Genomic DNA, 25751 nt, shown 5'->3' on the forward strand with positions numbered 1-25751 from the left:
TGGCAAGATGGGCTCTGAGAAGTCCAAAGACAAACTCCAAGTTGATCCTGGGAACTATGAACTGAAGATGTTCTGAGGTCTTGTTCATGCCAATGGCATTTATGCAGCCATTTAGTTTATTCTTGAATTTCTCTCATGTGGATGTCAGCCGGGCATGAGTTATTGATGTCCAGATGACAAGTTATACTGACTGCACAAACCTCTTCTGTGTTTAATAGATCAGCAAGGGCCAGTCAAGTCACCCATCTCCACATTGGTCAGGGATATGAGTGAACTCTCAGCAACTTGGCGTATATTGTGGGGTCATTGAAGACCCCAAAACTTTGGGTGCTGGCAATTGTCTCAGCAATGTTCTCTAGAGAGCAGGTGTCAGTCAGGTGACCTCAGGTGAGGAAAGACCTACCACAGTGTAATACTAAAGTTTTGAACACTATCACTCATGTATTAGTATAAACTCTCACTTGGCTGTCTATGATATGTCAGAGATATTTACAACCATTCATGGCTCTTGGGTCAGGTTCTCTCCCAAGGTGCAATACTCACATTAGGAGTTACTTAATTCAAGATTCTTGGACTTTCAGGGAATAGAACATGAGCATGTGCTACTGGAAATGTGGTAAACTTTGAATTTTTTGTTGTTGTTGCAGATTCAGGACCTCTTTTTTTCCCACCCCAACCTTTAGTTAAACACCCGTGGGTGGCCCACAGTTGAAGTGAGGGACATGGCGTTAATAGGCCATAGTCTTCAGTAGCTCCTGACCCAGCTTGATGACTATTGGGTATCTCTCAAGGCTAGACTAGTCCTGGCAGTGCAAGCATGAGCATCAACTTAGTGGTGGTCTGCAGTGCACACAGAGTTCCATGGGGATTGTGGGTCCAGTATAAGTCCTCCTGAGAGGAGTGCTGCATTTGATTTTTGCAGGTGGGGTCTGGGAGATAAGGGGTGGAGGCTCAGTAAGGCAATTAGAACTTACGAAGTGCTGACCCACTCTTTCAGAGCATCACAAGCTCTTGTGGGAATTTCTTGAAGGGTCCAAGTACTAGTAGATTTTGTCAGGTGTACAGAACCTGGCAGAGGATGTGTGACCAACAGAGAGGGTTGAGGATCAACAACACCTATCAGTGCTGTGAAGTTAACAGTCACTGTGCAATAGGCATCTCTGTAGCAGCCTCAGGCCATGAAATATGGGGAGGTGATATTCTTTAGCAGCCTCAGGCCATGGAATGTGGGGAGGTGATATTCTTTAGTGAAGAATTTGGAAGGTGGTTAGGCTGAAGCATAAAGGTGGTGGGTATGTTCACTGATAACCTGAAGGGGGAAAGGCTGCTGAAGGGATTTAAAGGAATAAGGAATCTAGGGATTAAAGAGAATTTTGTGACAGGTCAGCTTTCATTGTGAGGTCAGACTCCTCAAGATGAGAAGGGCAGATGGTATATATTTTACAGCATTTGGTTATATTTTCTCTGACCAAGTTTAGACATTTCCCAGAACGTGATCTGACTATCAGAGACCCAGGACAAGGAGGATTGAAGACAATGAAAGATTAAAGTAAATTGTACTAGAAGGCACAGAGCCCGTACATGATACTCACCAATGTGGTGGGAGTGGGATTGACAGGGGCTGTGAAGTCAGTAAGTTCTCAACTGTGATTCCTCCTCCTGAAAAGCTAGAGGTTCTTAATGAACTCACCAGTATATAGTGCTAGTCCTCTCACACTCTGAGACTTCACCCAGAGATTTAATTAGAAGTGTTTCTACTGTAGATTCCTGGACTTTCACTGCTGTTGGGTAGAGAATAGTGAATACATTGGCTGCCCTCTCTGGCAAGTTGCATGGCACTCCTGGTTTGGGGGTTGAGACTCCAACAATTGTCTGTAGGTTCAAAGAACTTGCTGACTGTCCAACATTACCATATTAATTAAGGTAATTAACAATAATATTAAGAATTGACTGGTCAAGGCAGTCAATTCTTAGTCTTAATCCATTGTAGGAATGATTCCCACAGAAGAGTTCCATGGCACAGATGCTTAGCCAAACATTTGGAACAGTTCACTCTTAAGAGGAAAAGAGTAGTAGTTCCAATCAAGACTGAAATGGTCTAGTATTGAAAGTTTTCCCAGATTTTAATGAAACCTAAAGACTTAAAACTTATATAAAACTAACCATTTACAAGTCTTCTTGTCTTTTCAACTTTACTGAAAGACTGAGATCTTTAGGAGAGGAATGAAAAACCACCTCAAGGCATTGACCACCATCTGTGGGATCTCAGAACAAAGGGGGCCACTTTGCTGGTTTGTAACAGACAAGCCCAAATCTAGATATAATTTCCTTAAGAAGGACTTCAGAGCCTCTAGTGCTTTGTCCATATGGGAAGGGCCTCTCTGCCACATGAAGGTATCTACAAAGATCAACAGATATTTATTGCCTCAATAGGGAAGCAACTGAAGAAAATCCTCTTGCCAGTATTCCCCAAGCTGTCCTTTCTCTGAAAGTGATAGGCTGAGGGAAGTGCAGGCACTGACTTGGGTTGCTAAGAAAACTTGGAAGCAAATTTAACAGACCCATTCAATAGCAGGTAGAGCCTCATAGTAGTAAAGAGCTTTGACGAAGTTAGGAGAAACTCTCTCCAGAACTCTTATATAATATTTTATGATTTTCCCAGGGCTGACTATGTGGAAAGTGGGATTTTTGGTCTAAGTCGCCACACCCTTTGAAATGTAAAGTGTATCTTGTCTCTGCCCAATATCTTCATTTGGTGAATACTGGATCTTGGGCACTAATGCTTGCATGATGACATGAATGTCTGGCTTTTGTTTGAGCAGTCTGACCTGCAAGCTTCTCTTAGTTATTTCTTCTGTCCTTTGCCATGAACTGCAGCAATCTCTTGGGATAACAGAACCACTTCTAAATTTAATAATTGGAAGTCCATGTAGAACTGTGAGGTGCTCTTATTTTCACATTTCTGCACGGCCAAAAAGCAGTGGGAGAGCATATTTAGAGACACTGACTGGTGACCCCATTTCTCCTCTATTATCTGGAAGTCTCAAGTTAGGTCTTGAGCTAATTATTCGGTGGTCCCTGAAAAGGGTGCTCTAGCCTGAACAGTTTTAGACAAGGACAGGACTACATAGCCCTCCTGTCTCAAGTTTTTTAAGATAAGCTGTTCCCAAAGGCAACAGAAACAAGTAACTGGCAAGAACTCCTTGTAAATAAATGGTGGAAACTTACAGAAGACTCATCTCACCAAGTGTTCTTTCCAAGAAGGGAACTGGAGATATTAGGGAAATACAAAACCTGGTGGTAAATAGGCCCATCCACAGGTAGCAAGCACATATAAAACTCTCTGGGCAACTGTTCACTCCCACTGCCTGATAGGACTTAAAGAATAGGGATGATCTAGAGATCCAGAGAAGTTTGATAACAGAGTAGATGACTCCTGTGGCTATTAAACCTCCAACCTACCAATATTCAGATGTGTTCCAGAAGTCAGTTGGAGCAGATAAATCCATCATTATTGGGATTGAACTTGTCCTGAGGTGGGCCTTCCTTGTCTGCATGCCTGCCTACATCACCTTAAGCACTTGCATGGCATGGATCATGTCCCACCAGCCTCACAAGGCAGAAGTCAATTTTACAATACAGTGCATGGTACTTTCATGCATATGTCATTCCAAATCACACCCACCAGAGTACCCACTTCCCTACACCATTGTCCCAAAGACCCCTCTCCTTAACCCTTCCATGACTCTTCCACCCTTGACACTAAAGTTCTCACAGTATAACCTTACCATTACAGAAGGCATTGGTGGCATCAGGCAAATGTCAGAAGTGACATTGTGTAATTTTCACAGTGACTGGAATATTAATTGTGTGGTCAGCGTGATGATTTATATCTCCAAACAGGGAGAAAAGAGGAGCTTCTTTGAGCAGTTATTTGTAATTCTCAGTGAGAGACTGTATTTTTACTCTTGTTCCTTGACTCATGACAGGACCTAATCCTCATGACCAGTGTCTATTTCCCTCTAAACCTCCTCAAATGGCATGATAGTGGACAGTTCTAAATGTAGTTATTCATTTCTGGGAAGTCCCCTACTCTGCTCTTGAGGACTATTACCTTGTACCTCTATTAGATGTCACTTAGTAGTATCTGAAGATGGTAGCTTATCTCTTCTCACTCTGTAACTTACTAAATATTAACTGGTATTTCCATCACAAGTAATATTTCAATATGAGGTGATTATGTCCCATCACAAGCCAATATGTACTATGATTTGCATGGTGGTGAGTGTTCTTGTGATTTAAATATTGGTAAGTATAGGTTATGTTTTTTTAAAAAAAGTCATAGAAATATAGAGATATATGAATGAGGTCAAATTAACCTTTGTGTAGGAAAGCAACAGTGAACAGAAGCTAACAGTCATGAAGAGTACCCCAAGTCTTTCATGTTTTCAGTTTAGAAAATGTTGAAATGAAGTGTTAAAAGTAAGAACTACATCATAAATATTCAGGTGGTTCCTGAAGTTTTTTGAAACTACTGCCAGTAGGACATGAAATACACTTTAGAAATACACTTCATGGCAGTTGATAACAGTTAAAGATAAGTTAGAAAGACAAACTCCAAGAATCAGAGATTTCTAGCAATTTTTATAATGTACTCATGGCTACTTTTAGAATGGTCTAAATTCATGCTTGAAAATTGCAGTTAAGTTTTTCGGGTTCTGGTTGTACACCCTGCCCAACTATTGAGAGATTGCGGTATAATTTCCACTAAACACTGTCAGATCCTGAAGGACCTGCAGCTGAAGATTAATTTTTTCTAGAAGAGAGATCTAAGGCAGTGTTTTTCAACTGTCTCTCAACAGTAGATCTGTGAGTCAAGGTTGAAAATTACATAAACGTGGGGACAAAGCAAAAGAGTAGGGGACCAACCAATAGGACAAGGAGCATAAAAGTTTAGAGAATGCTCTAGTACATGCATTCCCATGGTTGCCACATAAGGAAGGGTAGAAGACCCTAGGTGATAATTCCTGACACTGGCTAATCAGGAACTTAATTAGTTAAGTTGAGCAAAGCATTCCTATATTTCTTGTTGCAAGTCTAAAGTCCCTAGCACCTTCTTTTGGCACTAAAGAGCATAGATCTAATCAAGGACTTGCTAACTCGGCAGTGGATCTTTGAATTAAGCATTTTCTGTTCATTGGGATCAAAGGGTCAAGCTTTTACATAAAGTCCTTCACTTACTCATAGATGTAGGCTGCAGTTTTAGCCTGTTTCAACTTCTGCAGCTGGTTAGACACTAGAGTAGCTGACAGTTGAAGACTGTTTATATACTCTTCAGCCTCTCTAAGTTCCCTGTTAGAGAGGATCTAAGTGGTATAACTTTATCTCTAGCATTGCCAGTGTCTCATCCATAAAAAAAGATTGATAAAGTGATTCTGTTTGGGCTACTTTAGGCAAATATTACCCTTGGCATTGTTCCACTGGCACAGGCAGAAAATCTCCATCCACCCCAACAATATAGCATTCTGGGAAAATGACTGCTGAAGCATTTTCCAAGAATGCCTCATGATGGCAAAAAGGTCCTGGAATATTGTGACTGGGTAGCACAGAGACTTAGCATGTGCAGTGATAAAAGTATGGTCAAACAATCAGTGCTTGGGGATTTTGTTGGATCTTCCCCAGAAAATGCTTGCTATGTAAGTTCCGGTAACAAGAGGCAAGAAATGTATTGCAAGTCTTGCTTTTACAAATGCTTGGAATAAAGAGTAGCCCATCACCAGGAGGATAGTTCCATGGGACTTGCCTCATGTGCCAGGGTAGAAGGCAGTTGGGAAAGAGAAGGGACCACTAAGTCAATGATGGTTGGTGGAATCGCTCAGGAGAGAGATGTGTGCTTAAAGTAGAAAAAGGATCAAATATGATCTCTCAGTATCTGTGTTGCAAATCATAATTCTCAAAAGTAGAAAGTAACAAAGAAAGTGCCTGCCATAAAGGCAGTGGGTGGGGTAGGGTGGAAGTGGAAAGGGACACGCTTCCCAGCTCCCTGTGGGCTGGCAGTCCGGTGGAACTTGGGCAGGTGTTCCCCAAAGTCTCCTCTGGCTGCCCGGTGGTGGGGGCCCAAAGGGGAGTGGGATAGGGACATGCTCCCCAGCTCCCCGGACTCCTCGAGGAACCTGCAGAGGAGGGCAGTGCCCTGAAGATGTGGGCGGACGGTCCTGCAGGCAGGTGTTCCCCAAAGTCTCCAGCTGCCGCGTGGTGGGGGACTGGCCTGGGGAAAATGTAGCATAATTCTTGTGTAACTGATAAATCTGGCCTTACAAGATTTTCTAATGTAATATTGACATAATACAGAAGAATACATATCCTGTTCCCAAATCTGCTAATGCATGTATTTTAATGCCCCTCTTAATAGGTTTATTAAAGTTATTATATGTGATAAAATATATTTTGCCTTTAAATCTGCCAATGCAGATATTTTTCCAGGAATAAACTGTAGCACTGTCCTCCCATTCATCGATTTGCTCGAGCGGGCCCAGTAAATGTCTCTATTGTGAGACTGTTGTTACTGTGTTTGGCATATTGAATACGTCACAGGTAGCTTGCCAGGCTTTGCCATGTGGGCAAGATACACTCAGTAACTTGCTGAGCTCTCTGAGAGGGGTGGAGGAATTGGGTCAGTCAGGTCTGCCTCATACAAGGCAAACGCCCTATCCACTGTGCTATCACTCTAGCTCCAGGAATAAAATTATTAAAAAATCTTGTATTTATTCTAATTCAAAATTACATTCGCGGCCGCGCGACATCTTATTATGACATCTCATTCTTACTTTGACAAACTGGCAGGCTACCGAATGTAGCCTGCCCACACGGTAGAGTCTGGCAAACTCCCCGTGGCATACCCAATATGCCAAATACCAGTAACAATGAGGGGTCTCATTCTCCTAAAGAGCCTTGAATATAATCTCAGGGCTAGGATGAAGGAGACGTTACTGGGCCTGCTCGAGGCAATCGATGAATAACAGGATGATTTGTGATTTGTGTTGTGATTCAAAATTACCATTTTAAGTTCTTATATATTTATACGTGGAATTAGGAGTTTATTAAATGCAGCATCGGGTTAAATATTTTTCTTATAAATATCAGGAAAACTCATGCTTTTTTGACCACTATTTCTGCAGTACTCATTTTATACATGTGTGGGAAATGCCAATGAAAACCCAGAATTCTTATTCACATTATGCCAAATTTGATATGTATAATTGTTATTTTCTTATTTTTATTTTAGAACATATCTTACACAGTTATTTCTTCTATGATCTCCTCTAAAAATTGATCCCTGAGAAAAAAATTTGAAATGGTATGGCCCAACAATATTCAAAGATACCTGTTGATTCAATGACTTGGTCATCCATTAAAATTTACTCTGGACTCCAAATTTTTCATAACCCACTGTTAATCTTTGTTTTGTGAATCTTCACGTTCACTTTTAATAACACCAAATCACTACAACTGCTGCCAGAATATCATAATCCCTTATGATGTATTTACATGAAAATACTTAAATGGTAACTCTCAGTAATTCAATAACAAAAATTAAATTGTATTTCAATACTTTTAAGAACAAATATCTTCACTTTCACTAAGCTCTAAATTCTCATAATTCTATTGTTAATTAAAAACATGATATTACTCTAATTGGGGTTAAATTATGTACGAAACATTGTCAATGCCAATAATGACAAAGCATCTCAAGAATAATCATGTTAACTATAAATGCCTCCACAGTGAAACCAACAGAGCATTGAAACAAATGATAGGTTTCTGTAGCAGAGCCAACAGAACCTTGGGGGTTAACTCATTCATTCAGACTACTAGAGGGCATTTTGGCAGGCTCCAGTATATCCTAAATGAATTAAAACCGCAGGGTTCAGGTTCCAGTGAGACACTGGAAGCTTTATGGGCTCAGAGTATCATGCAAGGGTTACAGGAACTATAAAGGACCATTACAACTTGAGGTAATGACTGAAAGACCTAGAAATGATTTTTGTGAAAAGTTTATGATTGACAAAGAATGCCAGTTAATAAACTCTCTTCTCAAATGATCTAACTGGACTATCATCTATCAAGGACCCTGTTTTTCACACTGGATTTTATTGTAATCCATTTGACAATTGATCTAACTCTTGTCTTAACTCTTGACTTTCTTACCTACTTCTAAAAGTGCTGTATCCTGAATTCTCTCTAACTTGTATATCTAAACTGATGACTGGTATGCAAGATATTAGCAAAATATTAAGAAGATGAACCTTTCGAATCTCACCCTAGATTTTAGTAAAAGAAATCACAAGAGGGCAGAAAGAAGACCTCGATTCAATGCTACCCCTTGCCTCAGTCAAGATGAGAATTTACTATACCTTCGGGATTATTCATTTTAGATTTAATGTAATCAGCTCTCAATCTCACAAACTAGTTACTGGATAGGTATTAGTTTAAGAAATAACATAGGCATGTTAGTCTGGCATGACTCTCTTGAAACATCTTGTGCATGGGGCTTAAGGATGAAGTCAGACTCTGCTAGATTCATGAGTAACCAACCCTTCAATGAAGGTGCCCCAGGTGCTTCCTTAGTGTCCATGAGTGGAGACTATTTCTTGCACTGTTAGTTTCATTGCATTTCTTGCTAGGGAATGAAAGTTTTGCCTGAAGAAAAATAGAGAAAATTAGTTTTCTAGTACATATTAACTACATATTAGCTATAAAGCATTTTAGAAAATTGGCATATTAGTCTAACTATAATATACACAGTAAACCTGTACAAAAAGAAAATATTTGATGCTGTTTTTATAAAATAAGGAATAGTTTACAAAGCATTAGGGCTTAGTTTCTGATTCATAGTTAAATCCAGATGAGTCTAAGAATGCTCTCCGGGTGAGTCTCATTTTTGATTGACATGATTTGCATTTTTAGGGAGATAGTTTGATATTTTCTGACACTTTCTGACACCTTCCTAGGAAAATGACTGAGTATTTCTAATTGTACATCTTTATTTAACTGTTGACTGAGCATCCTAGCCCTGCAGGATCCAGTACTACATTCTAGTCATAACAGTGAACTGTCAGTCCAATTGGCCAAGATTAACCAAGCCCATCTGAGTACCATTGGGATCCCCCTCTACCAAATGAGAGGAGATGAAACATTTGCAGCTGCTTCATTGAACTATAAAATGCCTATAAGTTTACCTGTCTCTGATTTTGGTTCAGATGGTCAGGACTCAGATCGGTCACTGTCACGGTTCTCCCATTGTTCATCGATTTGCTCGAGCGGTCCCAGTAACGTCTCCATTGTGAGACTTAATTGTTACTGTGTTTGGCATATCGAATAAATCACGGCTTTGCAGTGTGGGCAAGATACTCTCGGGAGCTTGCCGGGCTCTCCGAGAGGGGCGGAGGAATCGAACTCGGGTCAGCCATGTTGGCTGTGTGCAAGGCAAACGCCTTACCCGCTGTGCTAATGCTCCAGCCCAGGACTCAGATCCTCGTTAGTATAGGACTCAGATCATAATCAGATATTGCAAAAATCGTTCACGTGATGAACAATTAGCAATGAGCTAAAAATGGATCTAGGGGTCCATAGTCTGATCCCAAGTTCCATCATCACTTTTTATCTAATATCTTAGGAAACATCATTTTGTCCTCAATGTGAGGTTGTGTATTCAGACTAAATATATTGAGTTCTGAAATGGATGTGCTGATCAACATTGGTGGCAGTGTGGAGTTCAATGCTATAAAGTATCCTGAGTGACACAGTATTGGTCAATAATATACAGTAGACCTTCACTGTTTTGTTTTTCACTGGCCCATGCCCAACAATCTGCAACCCATTAAGGCTACAGCTTTGCATCTTTGGCTCATCTCAAAGGAGCCAATGCCTGAGCTGCCTTCAGGGGCAGATTTATCAGGACTGCCATGTTTGGGGACAAAGTATGGTAGATTTTACATTGTTACTTGATTACCCACATTAGTGTCTTCCCTTGGGAGACAGGATTTAGGTGCTCCTAGGATAAAGGAAGGAAAGCATTGGATACATATGTGGCAGGAACCCAAACATAAGAGAATATTGTCTCTTACATGTTGTGCCTTTTTCTCCACTTTTGTGATTAAGCTTCAGTCTCTAGTCTGAGATTTCTGAAATCAGCAGGGAACCATGGATGGGTCACATTGGAACTCTGAAATCATTATGGAAAATGTGACCAAAAACAAGACCATCATTTATGCCACTCTTATAAAATGTCTCAGCTTTAATATCTGCCACTCTGTTTTTTTTTGGTTAGCAGCTATCTGGGAAATCTCAGTCAGAAAATCAAAGAAAATCAAATAATGTCACAGTATGTGTTTTTTAAAACACACTTCAAAGAGAATCAGGTAATATCAGGGATTCATTCTGATTGACTATCAACAATGAGACTTGGGGTCACAGAGCCTAGACAACATACTTTTGTATTAGTGGTATAAAATATATATCCTGACATAAAATCTGGAATTTTTCTTGATACAACATTCTGGCCAATGGACTTGGTCATTTTTTATAGGAGGACTCTCATGTTTCATAAGATACCTCAATTTTAGGTGTTTCCTTGTGTCTGTCTTTGAATAGAACAAATTTGTTTAAAGTGTGATAAGAAGTCAGTCTAATTTAGATACTTAGTGGTTTGCTTATTTTTTGGTTTCTTTGCTTAAATAAATATGCTATAGTTACATCTATAGGCATTTCTAATTCTTATAAACTAATAGAGGAACCTATTCTGTATTAATGTTTACATCAACCTGTATTAAACTGAGACCTGCAAGACTCTGGTGCCAAAATAAAGTAAACATGTCAAGCATAATTTACAGTTTCATATTGGTTGCATGAAATGAAAACTGGGAGAATCCAGGGAAGATTGGGAGGTGCTTGTCTTCAATAAGTCACACTTCTTAGACTCAGAGGTAACTGGATGGAGGTATTCTATATAACCATAACATTTAAGGACCTTTTGTCAAAGCCAGTTTTCTATCCTAGCATTCCCTATCAGAGTCCATGTTTCCCGGGAAAGGGTACCTCAGCCTGTTGCCATCAGCCATCAACATGTACTCATGTGAATATATTGATGGGTGTCAGAGAACATAATTGGACTCCTTTTATCTCCCTGAAAGAGTTCTGTGTATTGCTTCATCATGGCTTCCGCAATTTTACTTACTAGTAGGTGAAAATAAATACATAAAGGTCTGGTCATCAAACCTTCAACTGGGAAAGAAGCTGGTTCATTCCCAGGACTTTAGATAACAAGTAACCTTGAACTATCGTTGTGAGCAAACTGACTTCATGCATGTTTCCGGTTCTGACTTCCATTATTAAGGGAAAGCATAAAGGTAAAAGGTAAAGGCCCTCCCGTTGATCGTCAATTTGCTCGAGCGGGCCCAGTAACGTCTCCATGGGAGACTTTGTTGTTACTGTGTTTGGCATATCGAATACTCTCGGTAGCTTGCCGGGCTCTCCGAAAGGGAAAGCATGAGTAAAGAAAATCAATGCCTTTGAAATTGGCCTTTTTGTCTGTTAGAGAGTGACAATCTTTTGGTGTTTTGGTGGACCTAACCTAGCTTGTTATCTGTGAAGCTTGGATGGAATTTTCTGAAGAATGAATTGAGATTAATAGGTGAATCAATTTTACATGTGTCCCAGGTGAACTGGTTTGGGTTTGACTTAATAAAAATGTAATAAAGTATTTTCCTGATAACTTGGACACATGCCATCCACAAAATAAAAAAAAAATTAACATAAGCTCAGTTCGTATGTACTCCTTTGCAAATTTGTATCTTGTATGGTAAAACATCTTGTAGATGTTTAGCAAAATGTTTTAACATGTTAAAAGAAAACTAAATATTCTATAAGGGTCATTGCTAATGTCCTTAATCTTACTATTCTCATCAGTTATTGTTGCATAATCTTACAATAGCTATAATGATAGTTATGATGAATTAATACTGCTGAAAGGCAATTTCATGTAATACTAAGAATCTTAGAGTTGTGCAAGGATTTTATAACACATATCAATAAATCCTTGTGGAAATGGTTGAATGGTAGAAAGTATGAAGGGGGCATGAAAAACTGGGAATCATCAATCTGAGAATGGTTCTAGTATAAGCATCTAAAACAGAAATGAAGCTCCAATATCTGTCAATGCTTTTGGAAATTAATGAACTATTAGAGTCTTTTGTTACCCAATAACATATCTGCTTAGTTACCATACTCATGTTGATGAGGTGCTTATTGTTGGAAATAAACAACAGATTTCAAAAAAAAGGGACAAGTTCAATTATGGGCTTAGGTATTAATTATAATTAGCTATGCAGAGTATGTGACTTTGTTATGACTGTTTCAAAGTACCTGGAGGTATGACAGTTGGCGCAGGTGATAATCTCATCCTTGTAGATTTTTATCTCAGTCTCATCTCTGTAGATCTTTTAGAGTCCACCCTCTAGATGCAAATATCATTGTCTTCAGGAAAAAAATATATATTACACAACGATCACGATCACAACTATCCTGTTCGTCGATTGCCTCGAGCAGGCCCCAGTAACGTCTCCTTTGTCCTAGCCCTGAGAAATTTTTAAAAAGTGCCATATTCAAGGCTCTTTCAGGGTTAGGAGAATGAGACCCATAATTGTTATTGGTATTTGGCATATTGGGTATGCCAAGGGAAGTTTGCCAGACTCTGCCATGTGGGCAGTTACATTCCGTAGCCTGCCAGTTTGTCCAAAGTAGGAATGAGATAATAAGATGTCACGCTGCCGCAAATGCGGCTTCTGGGAGCTGGGTTTTATAGTCTCTGGGTCTTGGCCATTGATGGGATTACACGGCGCCAGGGGGCCAGTTGGTGGGTGTGACCCCTGCCTACTGGAATGTGGAGGATCTGGGTGGAGGATGCTCAGCCCCGATCTGCACAGGCTTGGAGATCTCAGCACCGGGACCCACATGCCTTTGTTCCTCTGCCGGTACCTTCATGCGTGTGGAGAGTGGTCTCATGGTGGTGGCTGGTTCTGGAGGTCTTCGGCTGCCGGAGTCCTGGTCGGGGAGGGAGACTCAACCTGCTCCCCTCTAAGGGGCCCCGATGAGGACAGCCAGGCGTGGGGGCAGGAGACTCTGTGCTGTTCTCTTCCGGGAGCTGGGTTTTTGTTTTATATTGCAACAAAGAATCAAAATCAGGTTGTTCCAAATTAGTTCCTGGAAAAAAAAAACAGACTAAGGGTCTGATATAATGCAGGGAATTTCTGTTAAAAAAAAAAGAAAGAAAGAAAGAAACCTACCAAAGAATTTAAACTACAGAGTAACCAGGTGGATTCAGACTTCCTAATTGAGAAATTTATAATCTGTATTTCATGAGAATGGAATAACATTGCAAATTTGCTTTTCTATAATCTGCTGAGATCAAGTTTTAAAAGTAACTCAAGTGACTCATCACTGACTAGTTAGAGAGTTACCAAGATTAGTTTGCCGTATAGAAAACCTAAACCTCTAATTCTAATATCAACAAAATTCCAGGAGGAGATATTCTAGCAAGTACTGTGATGCCTGATTAAAAGTACCCACCAAACATCCTTCCATCACTAAAGGTTCTACACTATTAGGTAACTGAAGAGGGGATCAAAACATGTGGGTGAGAATTCAGAGATAGACTGAAGTTAGAATGAAAATGCTTGACGGTACATCAATATTTTCTTAGGTGAATAGAAGAACTTTTAGCCAAACTTACCCTTTACCAGCTAAGAAAAAACCATATTGCTTCCTGGAAGGCTCTTGCAGGTGGTAAATCTAAACCTCAGCTCCTGCTGTTTAAAATTAAAATCAGCATGTGCCTGCTGCTTCAGACATCAGTGTAAGTCTAGGTATATTCTCTGAATGAAAGAGAAATAATCCTACAATAAGATATTCTAGCTTACCATAACTGAACATAAACTATATAGTCTACTATATCCTACTATACATAGAATTATATAAAGGGTAATTCATGCATATCTGAGTGCCAGTATATAGCTTTTAAGTGGGGTGATCAGGGTTGAGCTGAGAGGGATTTTTGACTTAAAGCAAAGGGGAGAATAGAGTAAGCCGATAGAAAAAAAGACAAGTATATGCTTTGTTGGTGTCTTGTAGTGGAAGCAGAGCAGCTCAGATGGGAGGCTATAGTCATTGCCTATTAAGTTTTGTCCCCTACTAGTTAAGAATTATTGCTTTGCATGTTCAATATAAAGCTGATGTTTCAGGAATATGTGACTAGTCATATTCTGAACCAAGTTTTCTACTCATCCAAGCTGCGTCACTGGATGAGTGAATATTATCTTGCCCTTTGAGAAATCTAGCAACTTTGAGGATGGTGCCATGATGGGTAAAATGACTCATAGTCTCACTTGCCATTTCTTCACTGTGTCATCTTTGATTGTGACTAGTAAGATGGTCAAAAGCTTTTCTATTTCAGCTTTTTAAAGGCATGCCAAAAACATGGAAGGGCACATTCTTGGAGTATCAGTGCTTTATCCTCTTTGACACTTCAGAGGATTCTGATTTGTTGAGATAAAACCTGGCCTCTTTCCTTCAATTTATCATTGTTGATGGTCTAACCAACATTTGAGAAAATTCTTCTGTACCAAAGGTTGAGAATATAAAACAAGACAAATCCTTCTTTTACCCATAAGAGGAGATTCAGAGCACTGAGGCCATGCAGTTCAGAGTTCCTTTTGAACATAAAATAACTTGTTGGCAGATGTTTAATCTATACTTTATTCAACTCCTTGCAGGGCTGGAGTGATAGCACAGCGGTAGGGCATTTGCCTTGCACGCAGCCAACATGGCCGACCCGAGTTTGATTCCTCTGCCCCTCTCGGAGAGCCTGGCAAGCTACCGAGAGTATCTCGTCCGCACGGCAGAGCTTGGCAAGCTCCCCGTGACGTATTCGATATGCCAAACACAGTAACAACAAAATCTCCAATGGAGACGTTACTTGGCCCGCTCGAGCAAATCGATGAACAATGGGAGGGCCTTTACCTTTTTTTACCTTTTACCTTGCATGGATTAGATTGTCTTAGTTGATTGGAAGACTTATAAGAGGACAAATTTAAGAGAACACCTGGTATCTGTTCAAACTAAATCTAAGTGAGAGTTGTGATCAGAGAAATATGATCGAGTGCCTCCATAACAATCTGAATGTATTACTATTGCAAATAAAATTGAACATGATTCACACATTTGCCTTAGTCCTGGTTATGCTAGATTGAGATGCCAATGTACAAAGACTGTATTGAGGTACATGATACTATAAGAGAAAAAGGATACCAACAAGACTGGAAGAGACCAGTTTGTGATGAAAAAGCTGCCCCACTGAAGCAAAAGTTCAGGGGAAGCATTCAACAGCTCCACAGTTGAAGGAATGTTTGGCAAAGCTGTTGGGTACACGTGACAGACCTTGTATATATGAACCAATTTTTCTTTGGTTATATCAGAGTTTTAAGCAGCATACTGCAATCTATAGGAATTGTTTGTCACCTTCAGTGGGTGATCTATTTACTACTATAATCCTAATAATTTAGTAAAATAACTTGAGGATAATGCCAGCCCTTGACTGTCTCTGATGCTCTTTGAGAATAATCTTTGGATGTACTAGTAGAGTCCTCGATCATTTTCTACTAACCATGTCTTGAAACTTTAAATGAGATCATATGAACCCCTGAGTAATGGCATATGGTTAATATTAGAATTGACCATATGCCCAGATCAGCTGGTCTGGGCTTGACTAATAAAACATATTAAGAACTTCCCAGAAATTTTTAACAATGTGATACACAAAGATAAAATCTAATATCCATAACAATAGAGTGCCAATTCAGGTCTCCTAAGAAACAGGAACCAACATCTTCTGATAGATCAAATAAGGAGTTATAGCAGGAGACCACAGGGAGAGACTTTGAATTGAATTGTTGATGCCTTAAAGAATTGGAAAGCAATGAGAATTAGGAGGGCAATTGAGGGAAAAAGTGGAAGATGGCACTTTCCAGCTTTTTACCTGTACCAATTCAAGTATATCAGGACCAGCTTGAAGCTGAAGAGATGTCAATAGCCGAGAAATCAAAGACCGCAGTTGTTTCTTCCCAAAGAAAAATTCCACCATATGAGTACTGGAATGGTTGGGTACTTCTGTTAGTAGAGGATTTTGGAGATGGAGGTACTTTCCAGAGATCCAGGTAGCCCAATATCCCACTGGATATGGGATTGAAGGAAAAAATGTCAAATGCACCAGTCATTCCGGTGGATGTTGAAGAAAAAATCAAATATAATGTAATTTCTCAAAAGGACAGTCAAAAGACAAGGTCATTTATAGCATGTATACTGACCTAGTTCTCAAAGAAGTCATACACAGATAAGCCAAGCCTACAAAGACCTGATGAAGCCATTATAGAGATAATGGAAAAGACCAGAGTAGCCTTAGAGAAATCTGTGTCACGGAGGTTGCTGTATTCATGCTCATTCAAATAGCTGATAAGCTGACTCCTGCTCAGTATATCCAATACACTCAACAAGTAGTGGTTTTCAACTCCGGAGCAAAACAGAGGGTTATTTGAATGGTGAAAATGCAGAAAAATTACATGGATCCTCCAAGGTTCAAAATTAATAAGAAAATTCTTTTGGGGACCACGTTCTTCTCCTGTACCTGTCATGCATTCTCCTAGCTGCAAGATGACTTTTAAGGAACAAGAATGGAATATTTCTCCTTGTATTTCAAACTTTAGAAATGCTAAGGGTTATACAATTCCATTACACAAATGCCTGGCTGCTGAATGAAGAGAACTACAAAACATTCACATCAATGAAAATTTTCTACACTGGCTGAAATACTGTATATTGATGATTGAAAGCTCGTGAAGCTGTGGAAATAAGTGCTCAAATAGAAAGATGGCTCAAAAATAAAAAATGAAGAGAAACTTAGACACATGTCCCAGAAAGCCAGGCAGAGTACATCTGGGATCAAAACCCATTGGAAAAAGAGGGTGGAGGGCACATAAAAGAGATGAAATCTGGCATGACACAGACAGTATGATCAGTCTTTCCAGGGCAGCAAGTGATAAGAGGTCTAAACTTCAGAGAAATGGAAACCAAGTTATCAGTGAAAGTATTGAATGTGCTGAGCCCGCCCTTGGACTTCCAATTGAAGTTCAGTATGACCAGAGGCTCTTCAACCAAGGGTATGGTCAATGGGTTTGCAGGAGATGATTTAATTTACAATGTTTATGATCAAAGGTTGAGTTCTCATTCATGATCCTGGAGTGATCATATGCCATTAGGCTACACTAGCACGTGACAGGGACAAATGGAGACGTTACTGGCACCCGCTGAGCAAATTGATCAACGGGATGACAAGTGATACAAGTGATGATCAAAGGTGAAGAGGTGATAAAGATATGGCCTGGAACATTTACATACACAGTAAAAATTTGGACAAGGATATGTATGGTGATAACCTAGAAGCCAGGATAAATACGAACAGATTTGTTCCCAATAAGAAGTTTCCTGGTTCGGAACATAGGGAGTGAAATGGAGGAGGATCAGTTCAGATTGAAGAAGATCCTTAGGTTTGGGCAAATTTTTGGAAGACGCCAAATGGCAAAGTGGCTCAAAAAGACCTTCAGAAAGCAGCCACCCTGGGTAATATAAGAATGAAAGCAAGAAGAGAAGAAAGGAATGAACGCATTTCTCTTGGGTGCATGAAGGGTCTTACCTAGTAATGTGATGCAAGTGATGTAGGGCAACACTTTATAAACAACCAAGAGAAAAATCAAATAATGGTTCCAGAACTCAGTGCTACTTTTTATTAGGAGAAATAGGGGAACAAAAACTACTTTTTTTTCTTAAATTTTTATTAGTGAAACACCATGAGGTATAGTTGTAGACTTACAAATTTTTGTGCTTGGGTTTCAGTTATACAATGATCAAATACCCATCCCTCCACCAGTGCCCATTCACCACCACCAGTCCAAGTATCCCTCCCAATCCCCATCCCCCCATCCCATCCCACCTCTGTGGCAGGGCATTCTCTTTTGTTATCTCTCTCCTTTTGAGTGCTGTGGTTTGCAAAAGAGACATTGAGTGGCAATCTTGTTCGGTCTATAGTCTACTCTCTTCACGCATTTCCCATCCTGAGAGGAACCTCCCAACACGCTTTATTTGGTGTTCCCTTCTCTATCTGAGCTGCCTTTTCCCCTAGCGTGTGCAGCTGTCCTCAAATCCATGGAGTAATCCTCCTGGTACTTATCTCGGCTATTCTTAGGTATAGTCTCCTCTTTTGTTACTTTAGGGGAACAAAAACTACTTTAAACTAGTATTTTTAAAGAATGGGTTGTTTGTCCTTCTCCTGGGCTGTAGCGATAGCACAGCGGTAGGGCATTTGCCTTGCACTCAGCCAACATGGCTGACCCGAGTTCGATTCCTCCACCCCTCTCAGAGAGCCCGGCTAGCTACTAAGAGTATCTCGCCCGCACAGCAGAGCCTGGCAAGCTACCCGTGACATATTTGATATGCCAAACACAGTAACAACAAGGTCTCCAATGGAGACAATACTGGGCCCACTCGAGCAAATCAATGAACAACAGGAGGACAGTAACAGTGATAGTGACAGTCCTTCTCCTACATTTTTGCATTTATAGAACATACTCTCCACCTACCCCCATGTGAAATTAAGACCACTTTTCTGTGACATTATTATACTTTGGGGTTAATATTTTCATGAGAAAGACTGCTTATTACCCCAACCACAGTGTGAAGGATGTTCACATATGGGAACTCTCTGCCAAATAATATATATGCTCCTATTGTGCTGTTTATATTTGGATTCGGGGGAAAGTAAGCTCTTGCTTCGTGCAACTGTTTTTCAAATTGAAAAACATTTAAACAAAAATAGGACATTCTAGATTATCTGTTTCTGGAATATCTAGTGCTACGTTGTTACTGAGCTGGGCCCCCACCACCGAGCAGCCGGAGGAGACTTTGGGGAACACCTGCCCGAGTTCCCCTGGACTGCCCACCCACCTTTTCAGGGCACTGCCCTCATCTGCGGGTTCCTCGGGGAGTCGGGGAGATGGGGAGTGCATCCCTTTCCCACACCCTGCATGCTCGCCCCTCTCCCTGCACCAAGCCACCACCACTGGGCAGCCAGAAATTTTGGGGAACACCTGCCCAAGTTCCACCAGACCACCCAACCACCTCTTCAGGGCACCACCCTCCTCTTCAGGTTCCTAGGTCAGCGTGGCCCTGGGACTAGATGGGGGTATGGACTCCACGTAAGGGTGTGGCCTCCTCAGAAATGGGCGTGGCCTTTTGTGTGGTGGATGCAGTTATATTTCCTACTCCCAGCACTCTAAACTCACATCCCAGCCTTTATCACCTAATTCTGTGGAAAAAATCCTGGCCTCCTCAACTCACAATCATCCTGTTGTTCGTTGATTGCCTTAAGCAGGCACCAGTAACATTTCCTTTGTCCTAGCCCTGAGAGTCTGTATGCCATGAAACAAAAGAACCTAGAAGAAATGGATAAATTCCTGGATTCCGATAATCTCCCAAGATTGAACCAAGAAGACTTGGGATACCTGAATAGACCCATTCATATCAAGGAAATTGAAACTGTAATCAAGTCTTCTCAAAAAAAAAAAAAAACAGGCCCAGATGGATTCACTAGTGAATTCTTCCAAACTTTATTTAAAGAAGACCTTTTGCCAGTTCTCCTCAAGCTTTTCCAGGAAATTGAAAAAAACAGGAGCTCTCCCAAATAGCTTCTATGAGGCACATATCTTCCTACTACCAAAAGCAAACAAAGACACCACCAACAAAAAACTATAGACCAATATCCCTGATGAACATGGATCGGAGATCCTCAACAAAATATTAGCAAATAGAATCCAACAACTTATCAAAAAGATCATACCCCATGACCAAGAGGGATTCATCCCAGGGATGCAAGGATGGTTCAACGTTCAGAAATTAATCAACATAATTCATATCAACAAAAGTAAAGATAAAAATCATATGATCATATCAATAGATGCAGAGAAAGCTTTTGACAAGATCCAGCACCCGTTTATGATAATCTCTCACCAAAATGGGTTTTGAAGGAACTTTCTTCAAGATAGTCAAAGCCATCTACAACAAACCCATGGCAAGCATTATCCTCAATGGGGAAGGCCCTTAGAGGGCCTTCCCTCTAAGATCAGGGGCAAGACAAGGATGCCCACTATCACCACTTCTGTTCAATATAGTACTGGAAGTACTTGCAATAGCGATTAGGCAAGAAAAAGACATTAAAGGCATCCAGATAGGAAAAGAGGAAATCAAGCTTTCACTATTCGCAGATGATATGATACTATATCTCAAGAATCCCAAATCCTCTACCAAGAAACTCCTAGAAACAATATACTTATACAGTAAAGTCGCAGGCTATAAAATTAATGCCCCAAAATTCATGGCCTTCCTTCATGCAAATGATGAGACAGAGGAAAGTGGCATGAAAAAAAAATCCCATTCACTATTGTGCCCAAGAAAATCAAATACCTTGAAATCAGTCTAACTAAAAAGGTAAAGGACCTCTACAATGAAAACTACAAAACACTACTCCATGAAATAAGAGGATACAAGGAAATGGAAACATATCCCCTGCTCATGAATAAGAAGAATTAACATTGTCAAAATGGCAATACTCACCAAAGCATTATACAGATCAGAGCAACCCCGACAAGGATACCCATGAAATTCTTCAAAGAAATAGATCAAGCACTCCTGAAATTCATATGGAACAACAAACGCCCACAAATAACTAAAGCAATTCTTGGGAAAAGCACATGGGGAGGCATTACCCTCCCCAACCTCAAACTCTACTACAAAGTGGTAATAATTAAAACAGCATGGTACTGAAACAAAAGCAGATCTGCAGACCAATGGAACAAGGTGGAATATCCGTACACCCAACCCCAAATGTATGAACATCTAATCTTTGATAATGAAGCAAGAAATGTGAAGTAGAACAAGGAAAGCCTCTTCAACAAATGGTGCTGACATAACTGGATAACCACAAGCTAAAACTGGGCCTAGACCACTAACACCATGCACAAAAGTCAGATCAAAATGGATTAAAGTTCTCAACATCAGGCCAAAATCCATAAGGTGCATTGAAGACAAGGTTGGCAAAACCCTCCACGACATTGACACTAACGTATCTTTAAAGACCGCACTCCACTGACCAACCAAGTGGAAACAGAGATAAAGAAATAGGACTATTTTAAATTAAGAAGCCTCTGCACTTCAAAAGATATGAAATGAATAGAAACATTCTCAAAGAAGAAATCTGAATGACTAAAAAGCACACGAGAAAATGCTCTACATTGCTAATCATAAGGGAGATGGAAGATCAAAACAATGATATATCATCTCACACCACAGAGACTGGCACACATCCAAAAGAACAAAAGCAACCGGTTTTGATGTGGATGTGGCAAGAAAGGGACTCTTCTTCACTGCTGGTGGGAATGCCAACTGGTTCAGCCCTTTTGGAAAACAGTGTGGACGATTCTCAAAAAATTAGAAAATGAGCTCCCATTTGACCCAGCAATACCACTCCTGGGAATATATCCCAGAGAGGCAAATAAACATAGTCGAAATAACATCTGCACTTCTATGTTCATTGCTGCACTGTTCACAATAGCCAGAATCTGGAAAAAACCCGAGTGCCTGAGAACAGATGATGGTTAAAGAAACTTTGGTACATCTACACAATGGAACACTATGCAGCTGTTAGAAAAGATGAAGTCATGAAATTTACATACAAATGGTGCTACATGGAAAGTATCATGCTAAGTGAAATGAATCAAAAAGAGAGGGACAGACATAAAGATTGCATTCATCTGGGGAATATAAAGTAACAAAATAGGAGACTAACATCCAAGGATAGTCGAGATAAGTACCAGGAGGTTCACTCCATGGCTTGAAGGCCAGCCACACATGGTAGTGGAAAAGGCAGCTCAGATAGAGAAGGGAACACCAAGTAAAGTGTGTTGGGAGGATCCTCCCAGGATGGGAGATGCATGCTGAAAGTAGACCGTAGACTGAACATGATTGCCACTCAGTGCCTCTTTTGCAAACCACAGCACCCAAAAGGAGAGAGAACAAAAGGGAATTCCCTGCCACAGAGGAAGGGTGGGATGGGGGGATGGGGATTGGGAGGGATACTGGGATCATTGGTGGTAGAGAATGGGCACTGGTGGAGGGATAGGTACTAGATCATTGTATATCTGAACCCAAGCACAAAAACTTATAAGTCTACAATTGTACCTCATGGTGTTTCGCTAATAAAAATTAAAAAGTAAATAAATGAAAGTCAGTGGTATTTGTTCAATGCAGACCAAAGTTGATAAGAGATGATGTACTTTTAGTTTTCTCAAAAGCAATGGGACACTGTCATCAAAAATAAGTCTGGATGGCAGAGTTTGAACAACAAATGTTGACAACTTGGTGAAGCAAAATAAACAGGATTGGCTAAGGAAAATTAATACTATAACTAACAAATCATTCCCATGGATAGCAGAGATGTATGGACAAACTAATAGATGCTCTTAAATTTATAAAACCATGGGATATAAAACAGATGAGGAGGCTCAGGGCATCCATAAATGAATTTTGTTCTCTTGTATCAGTGTTATATAATCTTTCCCAAGGGGATGTGCTCTGTGAAATCCTAGTTTCCAGGTCTGGAAAAACTGGCAAGTGTACATGATTTCTCACTTGTTCAAAACAGCCTAATCCTGTGTACTTGTAGCACCAACTTAAACATTCCATAGCTAGGACATGGTCCAAGAAAACTCTAATATCCAGGAATCTATAGGATAAAAGTGATCCTCCTATTCTTGAAGCAAACAAGTAATGGATTCCTTTTCCAGTATCAACGCCCATTGTAATTTCCTTATAACTAGTGACTTAACTGAAAATATGATTATTGATGTATTCCTGATATTTTTGTCTGCATGATAAGAATTTAGAGTGGGATAGCGCAAAATGCGAGATTACAGAATGAGAGATTACCAACAGAAAAGATGATGTAATCCTGGATGTAATCTTGGAAAGAACTAGAAAATATTGATTTAAACACTGTGTTCTCATTCTGTTATATAATATCAAGTTTCTGGCCATCCTTGGATGGGATACCATGTGAATTCTGGTGGGTTAAGGAATGCAAGATAAATGTCCCTGCCACCAAGGTTCATAATAAAAAACTAAACCTGAATTCTCCAGCATATTAGATAACCCAGATGGAATGGTGTTAAAAACTGTGCACGCTGAAGGTTTTGTGTTCACGGGTTCTCTGGATGGCTCTCTCTCACTGCCCATGTTCGGTGCTCTAGAGCCGCTGTGTGGCCTGGATCGGGAAGGCTGTTGGCCAAGGGTAGACGAAGGAAGAGACAAGGGCCAGGCTGGTTAGTCTTAGTAGCAGTTTATTACAAGGAAGTTTATCCCATAGAGGAAATTTGTTACAGAGAGCCCAGGTTCTCTCAAGCATGTGTTGCCCCTTGCTAGCCTCTCAGCAGTCCATCTTGCTGCCCTGCTCTCTCCTCTCTCTCCCCAGCTCTCTTGCCTCTAACCTCCCCTGCATTCTGGGCTGACACTGCACCCAGTCAGGTAGCAAAATCAACATTAGAAAGCCCTTCCTGAAGGTCCAAGGGCAAAATATTCCTAAGGTGTTTTTCTCTTTTCTTCAGTCCAATAACTATCAACATATAAATACCATTTTTGTATTGACACAGTAGGCGATCACATTGAAGCTTATAGGGCAGCTCTCCTGGAAACATCTTGCCACAGACTCAGACTACAGCTTTCAGACCAGATTAATCACTCCTAACCCTAGCAGGGTCCAAATCTAGTTATTACCTTTTGGATCATGACAGCATTTGTCCATGCCCAAGCTCTTAACTTATAGTTAAGCATTATGGTGCTATGGCCAGACCCATCTCGGTGCCAGGGTAGCACTTAGCTTACAGCTTGCCCTGGTTCCATCCAATCCCTCGTCGGGACCCTGCTTTGGGGGGGGGGGGGGGTCTAGGAAGTAAAGGCAGCTGAGGCTTAGGTGAGAGAACAGATGCTCAGAAGGAAACTATCACTGAGAGTCACATTACAAAATCATGTTTTCTTGTGTTCATACAAAAGGGACAATGCTCTGAATAGACTATGCAAAGGCCTTCCAGAGAAAAGAAAAATATTTATAAGTCGACAGAGCACAAAGAAGTTACAAATAAACACAGAGGAATGGGAGCACTGTGATGGGAGCAACCCAATAAACCTAAACTACCTGAGGCTATGCAGGAAGAACAGAACAGTGTTATCCTACAGAATGGTATAAATTAGGCATGCAGGAGTAATAAGGATATAATTTGTAATGTGAGTGGTCATCCTTGAATTCATTGACAGGATTATAAACCCAAAAAAAAGGAGGTGAGGGAATAAACTGTTTTATGCTTAATGGAAGGATGAGGGAGAAATGAAGAAGATTCTGGAGGGATCAGAACCAACTGATATAAATTGACTCCCAAAAGATGGGAGGCAGGAGTTAATTCATTAGTCCTATTCCCTACTGAAATGGTCATGTGTGGTAAGTTTTCAATACAATATATGTATTTTATCATCTAGGAATTTAGAATTGGTCATTTTCTGACACAAGATTTCCATATGCTTTACTGGGATAAAATTAATATACTTTTTCCATCTGGGAAATTCATGGGCTGGCGTCCAAAGAGAAAAAAACTATTCCACTGACCATTCAGATTGACTTCTGAAGTTGATTATTAAGCGCTCTCTTATATTTTTAATTTCTTAATAAATTATAGCAGATAAAGTTGTATGCAAATACAACTCCTTGTACTAAAGTACTTCTCAATGGCAGTTCTAGAGAGTCTGAGGTAAAATACCTTCTTAACTAATATGTCAGTGGGTGCTGCAGATTTCCCATCTTATTTGCAGTGCATCAAACAGGTCTCAAAATAGAAGTAACATAATTTCTAACAGCTTCTTAGTAATCCATTGTGTAGATGTACCAAACTTTCTTTAACCAGTCATCTGGGCACTCGGGTTTTTTCCTTTGCCTCTCAGGATATATTCCCAGGAGAAGTATTGCTGGGTCAAATTGGAGTTCATGAACTTAGCATATAAGTGGATCAACATGGAAAGTATCATGCTAAGTAAAATGAATCAAGGAGAGAGACAGACATAGAAAGTTTGCACTCATCTGTGGAATATAAAGTAACAGAATGGGAGATTAGCACCAAAGAATAGTAGAGATAAGTACCAGGAGGTTTGCTCCATGGCACGGAAGCTGGCTTCACTTGCTGGAGGAAAAGGCATCTCAGAGAAGGGAACACCAAGTACGGTGTCATTGGAGGACCCGCTTGGGATGGGACATGCATGCTGAAAGTAGACTAGATCGAACATGAAAGCCACTCAATACCCCTATTGCAAACCACAACGCCAAAAAGGAGAAAGAGTACAAAAAGGACACAAAGAGAACAAAAAGAGCACAGAAGAAGGGTGGGGGGATGGGGCGTGTGGGAGGGATACTGGGTGGTGGAGAATGGGCACTGGTGGAGGGATGGGCACCTGAGCATTGTATGACTGAAATACAAGCACGAAAGTCTAACTGCATC

General features: G+C 40.4%; 1 pseudogene; it reads left to right on the forward strand.

Moving 5' to 3' along the window:
* Positions 1-16068: 16068 nt before the first annotated feature.
* Positions 16069-17804, forward strand: LOC130030994 (SNW domain-containing protein 1-like; annotated as a pseudogene).
* The last annotated feature ends 7947 nt before the right edge of the window (positions 17805-25751 follow it).

The sequence above is a fragment of the Sorex fumeus genome, unplaced genomic scaffold (genome assembly GCF_029834395.1).
Source record: "Sorex fumeus unplaced genomic scaffold, SorFum_2.1 ptg000045l, whole genome shotgun sequence".
Classification (NCBI taxonomy): Eukaryota; Metazoa; Chordata; class Mammalia; order Eulipotyphla; family Soricidae; genus Sorex; species Sorex fumeus.